Here is a 14,442-nt window from a genome sequence, read left to right as displayed (position 1 = left end):
TCTCAGAACTTTCGTTTAGATGAAAAGATTCTTCAACTGAATTCTGAAGAATGTAATGCATTGATTGCATAATGAATCCAAGATTCATATCACCAATACAAATATTAAGAAGTTTTACCATCAACGTTTCATTTTTATCCTTTGAATTTTTATAAATATTTAGTACTGAATGCTGGACTAAATCATTCTCATGAAATTCCATTTGTTGTAAAATTCCCAGAACTTTCGTTTAGATGAAAAGATTCTTCAACTGAATTCCGACTTATGTAATGTGTTGATAGTATGATGAATCCAAAATTCATATCACCAATGCGTATATTAAGAGTCTTACCATCAGCTTTTTATTTTTATCTTTTGCATTTTTATGAATATTCAGTACTGAATGTTGGACTAAATCGTTCTCATGAAATTCCATTTGTTGTAAAATTCAAAGAACTTTCGTTTAGATGAAAAGATTCTTCAACTGAATTCCGACTTATGTAATGTGTTGATAGTATGATGAATCCAAAATTCATATCACCAATGCGTATATTAAGAGTCTTACCATCAGCTTTTTATTTTTATCTTTTGCATTTTTATGAATATTCAGTACTGAATGTTGGACTAAATCGTTCTCATGAAATTCCATTTGTTGTAAAATTCCCAGAACTTTCGTTTAGATGAAAAGATTCTTCAACTGAATTCTGACATATTTAATGTGTTGATAGTATGATGAATCCAAAATTCATATCACCAATGCGTATATTAAGAGCCTTACCATCAGCTTTTTATTTTTATCTTTTGCATTTTTATGAATATTCAGTATTGAACGTTGGACTAAATCGTTCTCATGAAATTCCATTTGTTGTAAAATTCTCAGAACTTTCGTTTAGATGAAAAGATTCTTCAACTGAATTCCGACTTATGTAATGTGTTGATAGTATGATGAATCCAAAATTCATATCACCAATGCGTATATTAAGAGTCTTACCATAAGCTTTTTATTTTTATCTTTTGCATTTTTATGAATATTCAGTATTGAACGTTGGACTAAATCGTTCTCATGAAATTCCATTTGTTGTAAAATTCTCAGAACTTTCGTTTAGATGAAAAGATTCTTCAACTGAATTCCGACTTATGTAATGTGTTGATAGTATGATGAATCCAAAATTCATATCACCAATGCGTATATTAAGAGCCTTACCATCAGCTTTTTATTTTTATCTTTTGCATTTTTATGAATATTCAGTATTGAACGTTGGACTAAATCGTTCTCATGAAATTCCATTTGTTGTAAAATTCTCAGAACTTTCGTTTAGATGAAAAGATTCTTCAACTGAATTCCGACTTATGTAATGTGTTGATAGTATGATGAATCCAAAATTCATATCACCAATGCGTATATTAAGAGCCTTACCATCAGCTTTTTATTTTTATCTTTTGCATTTTTATGAATATTCAGTATTGAACGTTGGACTAAATCGTTCTCATGAAATTCCATTTGTTGTAAAATTCTCAGAACTTTCGTTTAGATGAAAAGATTCTTCAACTGAATTCCGACTTATGTAATGTGTTGATAGTATGATGAATCCAAAATTCATATCACCAATGCGTATATTAAGAGTCTTACCATCAGATTTTTATTTTTATCTTTTGCATTTTTATGAATATTCAGTATTGAACGTTGGACTAAATCGTTCTCATGAAATTCCATTTGTTGTAAAATTCTCAGAACTTTCGTTTAGATGAAAAGATTCTTCAACTGAATTCCGACTTATGTAATGTGTTGATAGTATGATGAATCCAAAATTCATATCACCAATGCGTATATTAAGAGTCTTACCATAAGCTTTTTATTTTTATCTTTTGCATTTTTATGAATATTCAGTATTGAACGTTGGACTAAATCGTTCTCATGAAATTCCATTTGTTGTAAAATTCTCAGAACTTTCGTTTAGATGAAAAGATTCTTCAACTGAATTCCGACTTATGTAATGTGTTGATAGTATGATGAATCCAAAATTCATATCACCAATGCGTATATTAAGAGCCTCACCATCAGATTTTTATTTTTATCTTTTGCATTTTTATGAATATTCAGTACTGAATGTTGGACTAAATCGTTCTCATGAAATTCCATTTGTTGTAAAATTCTCAGAACTTTCGTTTAGATGAAAAGATTCTTCAACTGAATTCCGACTTATGTAATGTGTTGATAGTATGATGAATCCAAAATTCATATCACCAATGCGTATATTAAGAGTCTTACCATAAGCTTTTTATTTTTATCTTTTGCATTTTTATGAATATTCAGTATTGAACGTTGGACTAAATCGTTCTCATGAAATTCCATTTGTTGTAAAATTCTCAGAACTTTCGTTTAGATGAAAAGATTCTTCAACTGAATTCTGAAGAATGTAATGCATTGATTGCATAATGAATCCAAGATTAATATCACCAATACAAATATTAAGAAGTTTTACCATCAACGTTTCATTTTTATCCTTTGAATTTTTATAAATATTTAGTACTGAATGCTGGACTAAAGCTTTCTCGTGAAATTCCATTTGTTGTCACCGAAACATTACACGACGAATTTCGAAGTATGTATCCGTCGTGACTGTTGATCCCAAAGGAAAGCTTCTCAGCGCATTTTTGACAAGTTTTGATCGATGACGGCCACCAGAACGGACTCTTTATTTTTTTTCACCGTTCTCTCTGTAACGAGCTGCAACATTTTTGAAAAAAGAAATCCCATCTCTTAAAAGTGCCTCACTTCCACCGAAAATCAAAGCCTGGATTTTTCTTTTATTTCAGTCATGAAAGGAAAACTGTATTTTCGAATCTTAGACAAATGCCATTTTGCCATTTTTATGTGCTTTCCTTATTCTTTCCCCTCCTTTCTTTCGGTGCAAGTCCGTGAAAGAATTTCTGTGGAATGTTTATCGAAAATCGATATTTTCTTCTTCTGTTCTCGCTAAATCGAAACCAAAAGCCCACCAGCAGCTAAGATATTCAGTGTTTATGGAAAAAAGGGTAGCGCAAATGAAGATGTCAAAAATTTTGTGAAAAATATCCTAAGAATAAAATATTAAAGTAGCTGCTTAGCGAGAGATTACTGGCATATTTGTTTTTTCGTCGTTAATGTAAAATTGCGATGTGGAAAAATATGCATTTATCTAGTTGTCAATTTAACGTGTTGTTGAATGGAAGAAACAATAAATATCTTCAGAAGCAGTGAAAAAGCAACGAAAAAGTTTTTTTTGAGTCTTATTTGAGAAAAAATTATTTTCAAATTATAAAAAGGAAAAATGGTGGGAACGGTTTTTCTAATGTAAGGTGATATGTTTCATTCATATGCATTTATGCATTTCTATATTTTTATAAGCATAAAAATATAGAAATTAATACAAATATATGAAGTCTAGAACAGCATAAAAGTTGAAGTGATTAGAAACTATATAATTAAAAATTTAAGAGCATTTAATGGGCATCACAGAATTAAAATTGATTTGCAAACTTTTATATAAGATCGATTCACTGATTTATAATAGCGTTTATTTTTTATAGTGATATTATGCGTATAATAATAATTTATTATCGTTTTCAAAATTTTAAATTAAAAAAAATTATTTTTAAATCATACCTCTGGTTGTTTGATGAAGATGTTAATTAAAGCACTTTTCATTTTTATGCAATTATTTTTTCAAGTGTCAAAAGTTTACAACGGAAAACACTTTGAAACATTATTCATTATACATACACAGCCGTATCTTCCTATTAGTTTCGGAGGTTTAAAAATTATTTTAAATTCATAATTGAGCTCGAAAGTGCTCATTTTCTTATCACTCTATTTCCTAAAAATCTAAAAACAGCTAAAATTCCTTTAAATTAAAAAAAAATAATAATTTATCTAATAAAGTATACCGTTCTTTTTCCATTAAAATTAAAATATTTTGACAATGCATTTTACATGTGAGTGTATTTCTAAATTTGGGAAAAGTAATTTTTTTCATTATTGTTATAAGTTTAAAAGGATTTTTTTTTAATTTTTTAAAAGTTTAAAACGATTTAATATGAGAGTAAATTATCTGATTTTTAATTACAAATTCTGAAATCAGGAGGTTTATCATCGATTTAATTAAATAACCTTAAATGATAAAAAATTAGAAAGGCAATTTATCATCATTTGTTTCATTAATTATTTCATGAAAAAGTATTTAAGGAATGAGGATGAAAATAAAGAAGTTAATCTTTCACAAATCTTGTTAGAAGTTAAAAGTGAAATAATTTTCCTTTGCTTCCAATTTTATTTCCCTAAATGTTATCAATAATAGCAATTTTATTACAATAGCACGTAATATATTTTTGAAAGCGTTCAAAATCTATTTATAATGCGGAAAGTTTTATTTTTTTTTCAATTTTATCGAACGTTTAAAGAATTTAAGCTTTATTAGATTTATTTCTCTAATTTAATTTTCCTAGTAATTTAATCTTATTAGCTTTATTTGGTGACTGAAGATTAAATGACGATGTTGAAGAATAAGAACTTAACGCATATTTTTGGAAAAGCAAGTAATCCGAAATTTGTAAAATCGAAGGAAGATTATGAAAGCAAGGGCTATATAATTAAAATCACATATATTTTTCTGTTAAAAATTAATTTTTAATCTAAAATTTTATTTATCAAAAGAATAATTATTATTGCATTACAATGAATTTTTCTAAAATCTCTTACTTAAACATTTAAGCAAGGCAAAGAAAGGAATTATAGCATAAATTTCCGAATAATTACGAATCAGACTTATTTCTTTATATTCAGGAAATTCATTAAATAATCATAATTCGATTGCTATTAAAAATTATTTATTAATTGCAGTCGAAGAAAATGGCGTCGTTCTTCCCTTGATTTTCTTGTGTAATCTCAACTAATAATGAACTGGAATGTGTGTATGTGATTCAGACTATCCAGATTCTTTTGACTTTAAGTAACAACTTTGTACATTGAACAAATATAATGAGGAAGGTGAAATTCTGCACCTATTGAGGAATTTCTCTGAAATTTTTAAATAGATAAAAATTAAGTGATACTTTGGATATTTTTTGTGAGAATTTCTAAGAAACAGGATTGCATAAGAAAAACTTTTGCATCATTTCAAAATTAAAAAAAAAATCTTTTTAATGATATCAATTGAAGTAAAATTTTATGTAATTTTCACAAAAAATACATTTGTTTAGTTTTAAGAATGCATTTCGTTGTACGATGAAATTAAAACCTTTTTCATTGTTCCATAAAATATCTATTTTTCTAAAATAGTTGAAAGATTCTCTTTATTATCTTTGCAATTTATCTTCGTTATTTGTTCTTTACCTTCTCAAAGAGGATTCAGAGCTTGTTATCATGAAAGACAACGTGCAATTAGGACAGGGATTATCTGTGTATAATAGCTCAACTCTCCTTAAGTAATGTATTTTGATACATTAAAAGTACATGGACAAGACTTAAAATAATATGGCTGTTCATAATTTGATACTTAAATGTACTTTGTTAAATGAAGAATGGAAGTGAAGATTCACGAAAAATTCAAGAGAATTTCAGTACGATAAATTACTTCAGATATCCAGCTAACTGCAAAAAGTATTTATATTATTGGATATTAAGCGTTTTTAGGAAAATTTATTTATTTACTATTTAATAAATATCGTTTTTACAAAAAAATCTGTATTTTTAAAAACTTTTTGATAAGTTTGAGTGAACAGCATAAATTATTAAGTTTATAATAATTTTATAGTTTTAATTTTGGTAGTCAGGTTTTGAAGATCATTAACTTTTTCTATCTAACATAATTGATTTAACATGATCTTCAAACCTAATGATCTTCAAAACCTATCTAACATAATTGATTTAACATGATCTTCAAACTTAATGATCTTCAAAACCGATGTTTCAGTAAAAGAGAAAACCCTAAACAATAGCAGTAAAAACGACATCGGAGAAATCTCGCAGTCAATTCAATACATTTGAACAAAATTTAGTAAGCTTATAACTCAAAGGAATACAAGTTATTTTCATTTAAATTAAATGTTAAGATTTATTTTAAATGAAAAGAAAGATTTATTTAGTTCATTATGACATTTTCAATATATTTGAACAGTAACAATACCTTGAAGGCATCGATATTCGTTACTATTTTTAGACATATCCAAAATGGAAGGAAATAAAAAAAAAAGCAACATTTAAATAATTGAAATTATCTAAAACGCTTTTAAAATTCCATACTGGTGATATACATGTTGAACTAACAGAATTTTTTCCCATAATTTCAATTTTGATGTAGATTCTCTATTATTGAACTAATATCCTCGCATGGAATACCTCTTCTAATATTTTACAGATTGTTCATTCACTGTCCTTTAATATCATTTATGGAAGATGGACAAATTTATTACTAAAAAAGAAAGAAAAGAATAGAAAACTCTTTTAATGATCAAATGAAATTTTAAATCGTATCTCTTAATAACGTGAAGAGGTAGCAAAAGTTTTCATTTGATTTGTGAGAGACTCAACTTCGAAATATATTTAAATATTGCGTCAATATGCAATCTCAGCTTTAAAGAATATGTTTCTTTTTTAAATATTTAAGTTGTAAAGTGTGTATAAAACCTCATAAGGTTGTAAATGCGCTGATTTTATTTGAAGACTTTTTTAAATCAGCGCAAATGGGCATTAAAACGTGTTTTAAAACTTTGGTCTTCTAAAGTGTGGTATGTTTTGGTCATGATATTTCGTAAATAATACAATTCTTCAATATTTCAGGGCAATATTAATAGCTTAACGTCAGAAAAAAACACAGAAGAGCCTTTTTATCTATGTTTTTGAAAAGAAACTGGAGAAAACCCTTTTCAGTCCTAAAATATAACATTTCTTTACTTTTTCAACCGATAAATGGTCTTTTCTTCGATTCTTTTTTATTATTTATCAAAATCTCAAGAAAATCTTCTGGGTAGGTTCAAACACTCCTTAGAAAATAATATAAATTATTAATTTTACAATAACTTTCTCCTCATAAAATCAATAAAAATTTCTAAAGTCTATATAAAATAAGGAAAAAAAAGCTCGTCCTTTAAGTGTTTGTATCTTACGCATTTCATTCGATCGAAGAACATTTAACGATTTAAAAATAAGTCATAAAGAAAATCTAGGAATAAAAGCAGTCTTTTAGAAAAGTTCATATTAAATAATAAGTTTTAACTCCAAGATAAATAAAAAAGAAAAGCTGAGATTTTTGGTCAAACAATCGCGGAGGAATATAGGATGGAGCATGTAATGAGATCCTTTCTATGTGATACATTTTAGCACTTTGCTTTGTTGGGTGCGATAGGGAATATGACGCATCATTAAATTCTTTTTCTCTTTTTATCAGAGAAATCGTGAATTTATTACCAGATCTTATTTTTGTCCATTATCAAACAGCTTAAGGCGTCGGGGCTACCATAATTTTTCTTTTATCCCCTTTTGGTATTGGCATTTATTTGGCAAGTCCAAAATTTATAAATGATTTTTTTAATATTTCGTGAACAATAGAATTTTGAATGGACTTTTAAATATCATTTATTTCTTCCTTAATAGTAATATGAATTTTCTTTTATTTATTAAAATGTTCTTCTTTATTTACTAACTATTTGGCTTCTTGTTTGAAAATAGTAATAATAAATGGTAGATCTAAAAGCAAAAATAACATCTTAAATTTTGGACCCATAGATCTTTATATTAATTCTTGAAAATTGAGAATAGGTTTCATCAAAATATAAAATATAAATTAAAACAATAATAAATGTTTATTTTTTAGTAAAAAAAATAAGCTCATCTTAAATTATTTAATTACAATTGTGTATTCATTCATTATTTTGATGCCATGGATGAAAAATTCTGTAAGCAAAGAAAAAAAAGAAACTCTGTAAGGAACTCAAAACAAATATCTAAAGAATTTTTTCGAAGTTCAAATGATAAATGATATATATTTCATGATTTTTTTTTGTTTATCAAAGAACTACCTGTTTAAGAAATTTTCTCTGAATGATATCTCTATCTCTACTACTAAAGGAATGCTATCATTTTTCCTTTGCTGTCGCTCTAGAAGTTAGACTGTTTGACTTAGAATTATCAAATTTAGCACAAATAAATTTTGGAGAGAAGAAATGTGCCACTTGGACATATTTTTTAAAAAAACTCTTATTGGGATTTTCATTAATTAAAAATTAAGCTACATTTTGGCATTTTCCCACGACAATATAAGAAAATAAATTTTACATCTTTCCATAAATGATTTTTACATCATTTTAAAGTTTTAAAAATTCAAATTCAATTTTTCATACAATTTTTTTTTAGTTTTATCAAGTTTTTCTAAAAAACATTTTTTTATTAATTTTTAATAAAATATTTGATTTATTGCAATAAAATCCAAACTTTTCATAGTCTGAAAATTTTTTACTCATATATTTCCTATTATTGTTAAAATGCATTGCAGGAAAAAAAATTCTTTTAATTATCTGTGAAATTTTTATTAGGAATTAGAAAATGAAGTTATAGTGCAATGAAAGATGACTCAATTAGAAGATAGTTTACCCTGACAGTTACGTTTTTAAAGTCATTATGATGCAATACGGCTCAATTAGGCATGTTCATATTGAGCATAACAGATGTAAGCAATTAAAACAGATAGCTTTAACGCCGATAAAAATTTACTTTGGATTTTTGTTTTGATTTAAATTTGCTTAATGGAAACCTTTAAGGTATATCTTTATATTCCCCATCAAGGAATATTAAATAAAATATCTGTCTTCTTTACACAGAAAATCTATTTGAAAATGAAATCCATTTAAAATCGAGAATTACTTTTATTTTCAATTCTTGTTGTGACTTATGGCACTTTACAGGCCCGCTGACAATAATCTGTCAGTAATTTAAGCCGAGTGAGGGTCTCTCTCTTTTTTTTTTCTGTAACGCCAATTAACCAACCGAACCGGGACTCTAACGAACCGATCCGGGACGCCCAGATCACGGGGAAGAAGCACTGCTCTACCCCTATGCAAATTCATTCTGAAGAATCAAGATAAAAAAAGCATCAATACTTAATCCTAAAAATAGCAATACACTTTTGGAAAAATTCATATCTAGGATGAAATTGCTCTTGTATTAAGGGCCGAAAAGGAAGTTATATTTTTGAACGAACGACCTCAACTGATGAATCGTGCACATGACAAGATTTTTTTTTCTAATACTTTATCTGTAACCTATTTTTACTTCAGTCTGAAAGAGCCAGACAGGGAATATTATACTGTTTGAAATTCTTTTTTTTGACAGCTTTGTCGCAAAAACTCTTTAAATTATTGCCTAATTTTGTGAGCTTTTTATATACACTTGCTAGCTTAGAGTACGGCTATTAGATTTTCTGGCTTCCCTTCATATTTTTTTGCATGTCTTACAGATATCTGATTATTACACATTTATAAAATATTTTATATTTTAAAAATATGGAGAATTTAGATTGATTTTGAAAGGTTAGCAATTGCTTTTATTACAGTTTCTTTTATAAAAAAATATAACGTGAAAAGTTTTTGTTTTTGCATTTTCAGTTTCAAATTAAAGAATTTAATACTAAGGTTGAACATTTGATATTGTTAAAAATTTGACTTATAAGGAGTTTAATATCTCGTTGTTAAAAATTAAGAAGAGAAAATCGGGAAAATATTTAATATATCAGTTTTCATCAGAAATTTACGATTAGAATGTTTGAATCATCAAAGATTTGTATTTATAAGGATATTTATATCATGTAAATGAAAAGAAAATGCGAATAATCGAGTAATTATATTTGTAAAGTGAGTAAAAACTACTTTTCAGGCATTACAATTAAAATAAAGAGACTATATTAGTATACAGTTCGTTGTTGTAATTAAAAGAGAAAGAAATGTTAATAAAAAAATTGCGAATATTTAATTATTCTTTTAGATATTGATACAAGATTTTATATACTGGGTTTTGAGATTTTAGAATGCTTCATACCTGTGAAATGTTGTTTGAATTCAAAATAATAACTGACAGAGCCTGAGGATTATTTAAAGTTTTTGACTTCGTGATTTTTTTAATAATATTTTCAACTGTACATTTATAGAATCAAGCAATATAAAATTTAATTCTTTATGATATATAAGATATTTATTTTCCTTTGGCATTTAATGTCTATTTCTAAAGATCTAGGAATTAAGTATTAGTTCATAATTAGAGAATTCAATGTTTTTAGAATTGAAATATTTTTAACTATTTGTTACTTGTTTCTATTTTTTCATTTGGCAATGGAAAAAATAGAAACAATTTCCTTTGTGGCTCCGGTTTGAAAGAACCTTTATTATTTCACAACTGTTTTCTCTGTAAATTCTGCATTTATAGGATCATTTAAATCTATACCAGCAAAAAATATTTCGTAATTGGAAATTTAACGAATTTATGTAGAGACTATCTTATTAAAATAAATAGAGAATTCTTTTCTTGAGAAATAATATAGCACAATTTAAATAGTACGATGTAAGTTCCATCGGTTTTGCATCGCTGAAAAATATATGTAATTAACAGATTATACATCATTTTTTTTGAAATAAGATATACTTGCGTTTTTCTCAAATAATAATAAACATTCAGGTTCAAGATGAATTTCATCTTTGCAATATGAGAATTTATTATTGAAAAAGAAAAAGGTGCTTATAAGCATCAAAACGGCAGAAAACTGAATATAATCAATGAAATGCCTATTTGCTTAATAATTTTTTCTAAAAGATAATTACTCTTTAAAAATTATAAAAACTTACTTTAAGATAATAACATACAGATAATAATTACTTTAAGATAACACAAAATCTGACCGAAGGGTATTATAAAATTTAAATTGATATTTACCTGATTTAAACTTAAATATCAGTAGGTTTATTTTAAAATTAATTCATATATATGCTGCCTTTGGACTAATGTGTCTCTATCAAAGTATAATTGTTCTATAGCTCCTTATTATAACGAAAATCTCTTAACTAGAAACTAACAAATTAGAAATTTCATATTTACTTTTAATAAAGAGTTACATTGAAAGAGATTTTTGTAATATCTGAACCCACATCATTATATTCTTTTTATATTTCAAAAAGTTTTCACTTAAATACTCACACTCATAAATATATCGCATATGTTTTCACTTTAATTTAATCAAAATCATTTTAAAGAATATTTCATAAATCATACATTTGAATATCGTCTGCAAAAAGTAAATCCTTGTCTTATTTTCAAGTTTGTAGAATATAGATACCTCTGTAAAATAGCTGTTAATCTTTAACTCTCAATTCTGGTGATATCCAGTAATTGTAAAATCTCTCAAATCAGTAATCTCTCAAAATTTAGGATACAAAATCCTAGGAATAATAATATATTTAAGGTAGAATTCAGATTAAAGAAAAAAAAATGTAAAGTCTTAAAGGGTGACAAAAGAAAAAAAAATGCTAAGTTTTTGAATGAACGTGCAAACGGGTTGGAAAAATGAAATGGAGATGAAATTCTCTTCCTTGCTACATTTTTACACTGGATATGGAAGTGCTAGGCGAGAAGTATAAAGCTGCATAACATTCTTTTTTGACGTTTTTATTGCAAAAATCTTTTATTTATTGCGAGCTCTTACGAACTTCTATTCTTTATTATGTATATAAGCTGAATGGGTGTGTTCCATGAATTTTTTTTTACCATACTTTTTGACTGTTGTATTGAATCATTTATATGAATCATGATTTTGTATAATAAAATTAGAAAATTTTGAAAAATATTTTTTTTTATTTCTATATTTTTATGAAAAGAAATTAAATTTTTAGCGAAACCAATGCAAAAGGACAACACGATATAAATCATCTGGTAAGGTTTAATTAAAATCTTTTAATTGTTATAGAAAGAAAAGAAAATAACTTAGCGTTATTGGGTATCAAGAAATAATGAGGTTATTAAATTTTTTTCAACAAAATTTTTAGCTTAATTGTAAAATGTTTGGATAGAAAGCTTTAAAATAGTTTATTTAAAAAAATATGTTGGAGTTAGAATAAATTATATTAAATTTGTACATTGTTATATGTGTAGCAAAAGTTCCGTTAAAATGCCGATACACTAGAAAATATAATTTGTTGATGAGAAACAGAATTTTGATCATCTAGATTTACTCAATGTTGACAGATAATTTAGCTCTAATTGATGCAACTTTGTGATGAAAGCATAAATGGAAATATTTCGAAGAATTTTGAGAATATCAGCTTTAATATAGCAATAAAATTAATAAAACTGTATTAATTGAAAATATATTGCGATTGAAACATTAAATTTACTAAGAAAATTAACACAAGATTAATAATTAATTGAAGATTATAGTAAGTTTATGACACTTTTGAACTTCAGAATACACTATTTTTTGAAAAATAAATATGAAAGTTCAATTTCGATGAAGTTGATTAATTTTTCAGTTTTCAGCTCCAAACATTAGATCTTCAACAATGAAACCTTCTAGATTTTTAGACTTACGACTTTAGGATAGTCAAGACGGCGCCAGTCACGGTCGTTTTCAATATAAGTAATTAAGTTATTTAGCCACCCCAACTATTATTTTGCAATTCTGGCAGGAAATTTGCTATCAGAAATATGGTAATAATAAATCACGTTGGCAGTTATGAATATTTACTTTCAAAGTTTATCTAGTACATATTGTTTAGACAGCCTTCTTAAATAACATTGTGCTATGGCAAGGATACTGAGTGTTAAAAATTTGATTAAAATATTTTAATATAAGTCTAAAGCCAACATAGCTAAATATTTTAAAATATACATATATAACTTACACTCTTTAGAAGCTTTGCGCCTGCTTTTTTAAGTAAGCACTTGTGAATCCTATCTGTGTAGTATTGTCACTTAAAAGTTGAGTTTCAAACAGAAAAAAAAGGCAACTACCCCAGTAACTTGCTCGTTGAACTGAAACACGACAAAAAATATAATGAAAATAAGTAAATAAGTTAAATTATTCATCATCAGATTTTTTTTTGTAAAACATCGAATGTGTTTCACAGTTTTTTGCAATATTTTCCAGTATTTTTGTTCATTGGTCCAATAAAAAAATTTAGTGGACTACAATTAGAAAGTAAAATTTCAAGTTTAAAGCATGATAATACATATTTATATATGTAATTGTATTGCAATAAAGAAAATTTGTGAATAAAAATACATTAAAAATTATTTTCCACTCAGCTTATTGTGCAGTTAAAAACTTTAAAATTTGTATTGAAATTTTAAAATATAGTCTCGAGATACACATTCCAACCTTCTAAGGATTCTTTATGTCGAATTTTTTAGCCCCCCCCATACACACTTTACATGTCACATTATGCGTCATACTTTTAGTGACACATTGGGAATTTTATCGGCATTCTCGTTTTTGGTATTGGTTAGGATATAAAAGAAAACCCTCGATTCTTGTCTGCACCGGTGCCGCGACTAATAATATTGACACTAAGATCAGTTACAAAATATCCAGCACCAACTTATGCAACAATTTCTCCATAAAATGATGTGATCCATCTTTGGGTTGTGGTCAAACATCAACAACGATCTCATCATCGTTATTGTATCCTCCGGGAAGTGTACACTAGCTTATTTATTCCACGATTTCCCATCTGCACTCTTATAGTGCCCTTCTGTCCCAAAATAAAATTGTTCTTTGTCTATAAAATGAATAATCGCCGTGAATAGGGTATCCAAATGTCGCGATTGTTAAGAAAGTTAGATTGACACGACTGTAAATCTGTATTGACAAAGGAAATTAAGCGAAAGTGGATAGTTACCTTTACCATCAGTATAAGATACCCTGCATGATTTGAATGGATTCCAATTGAGTTAAGAGAAAAGTATTGTGAATCAAAGATATACATTTCCATTGCAAACTTTTTCTCCGCATTCCAGCAATGCTTGCAATTCTCAATATAGTACCTTCAAGAGACAGCATCTGCTTTACCAAGCTAGATTTTAAAATAAGATAAGTTGCTTCACCCAGGGAGTTATTTACCTTCCTATTTTTCAAATTCACTAGCTGTTTCAAGGATACTTCATCGTCCAGATTAGAAATCAGGAAATTCCTTTTTATAAAGGTAGTAGTGGAATGCATAGTAGTAGTGGAGTACATAGACTTAACAATGGCTAATAATTCCTTCCTTCATGACTAACATCCATTAAGAATTCCTGTAAATGTCTTATTATAACATTGAGACTCGAGTCGAAAAGAAACAATATTACAGATTTCTAACAATATTTAAATATATCATTTTTAAATTTGTACCATGAATTAAACTCGTAGTTTTTAATTTAGAGATTAAAAGTGCATAACGAATCTCATCTGT

This window comes from Argiope bruennichi, chromosome 5 (assembly GCF_947563725.1).
Source record: "Argiope bruennichi chromosome 5, qqArgBrue1.1, whole genome shotgun sequence".
Taxonomy (NCBI): domain Eukaryota; kingdom Metazoa; phylum Arthropoda; class Arachnida; order Araneae; family Araneidae; genus Argiope; species Argiope bruennichi.
This window is presented reverse-complemented; position numbering follows the sequence as displayed.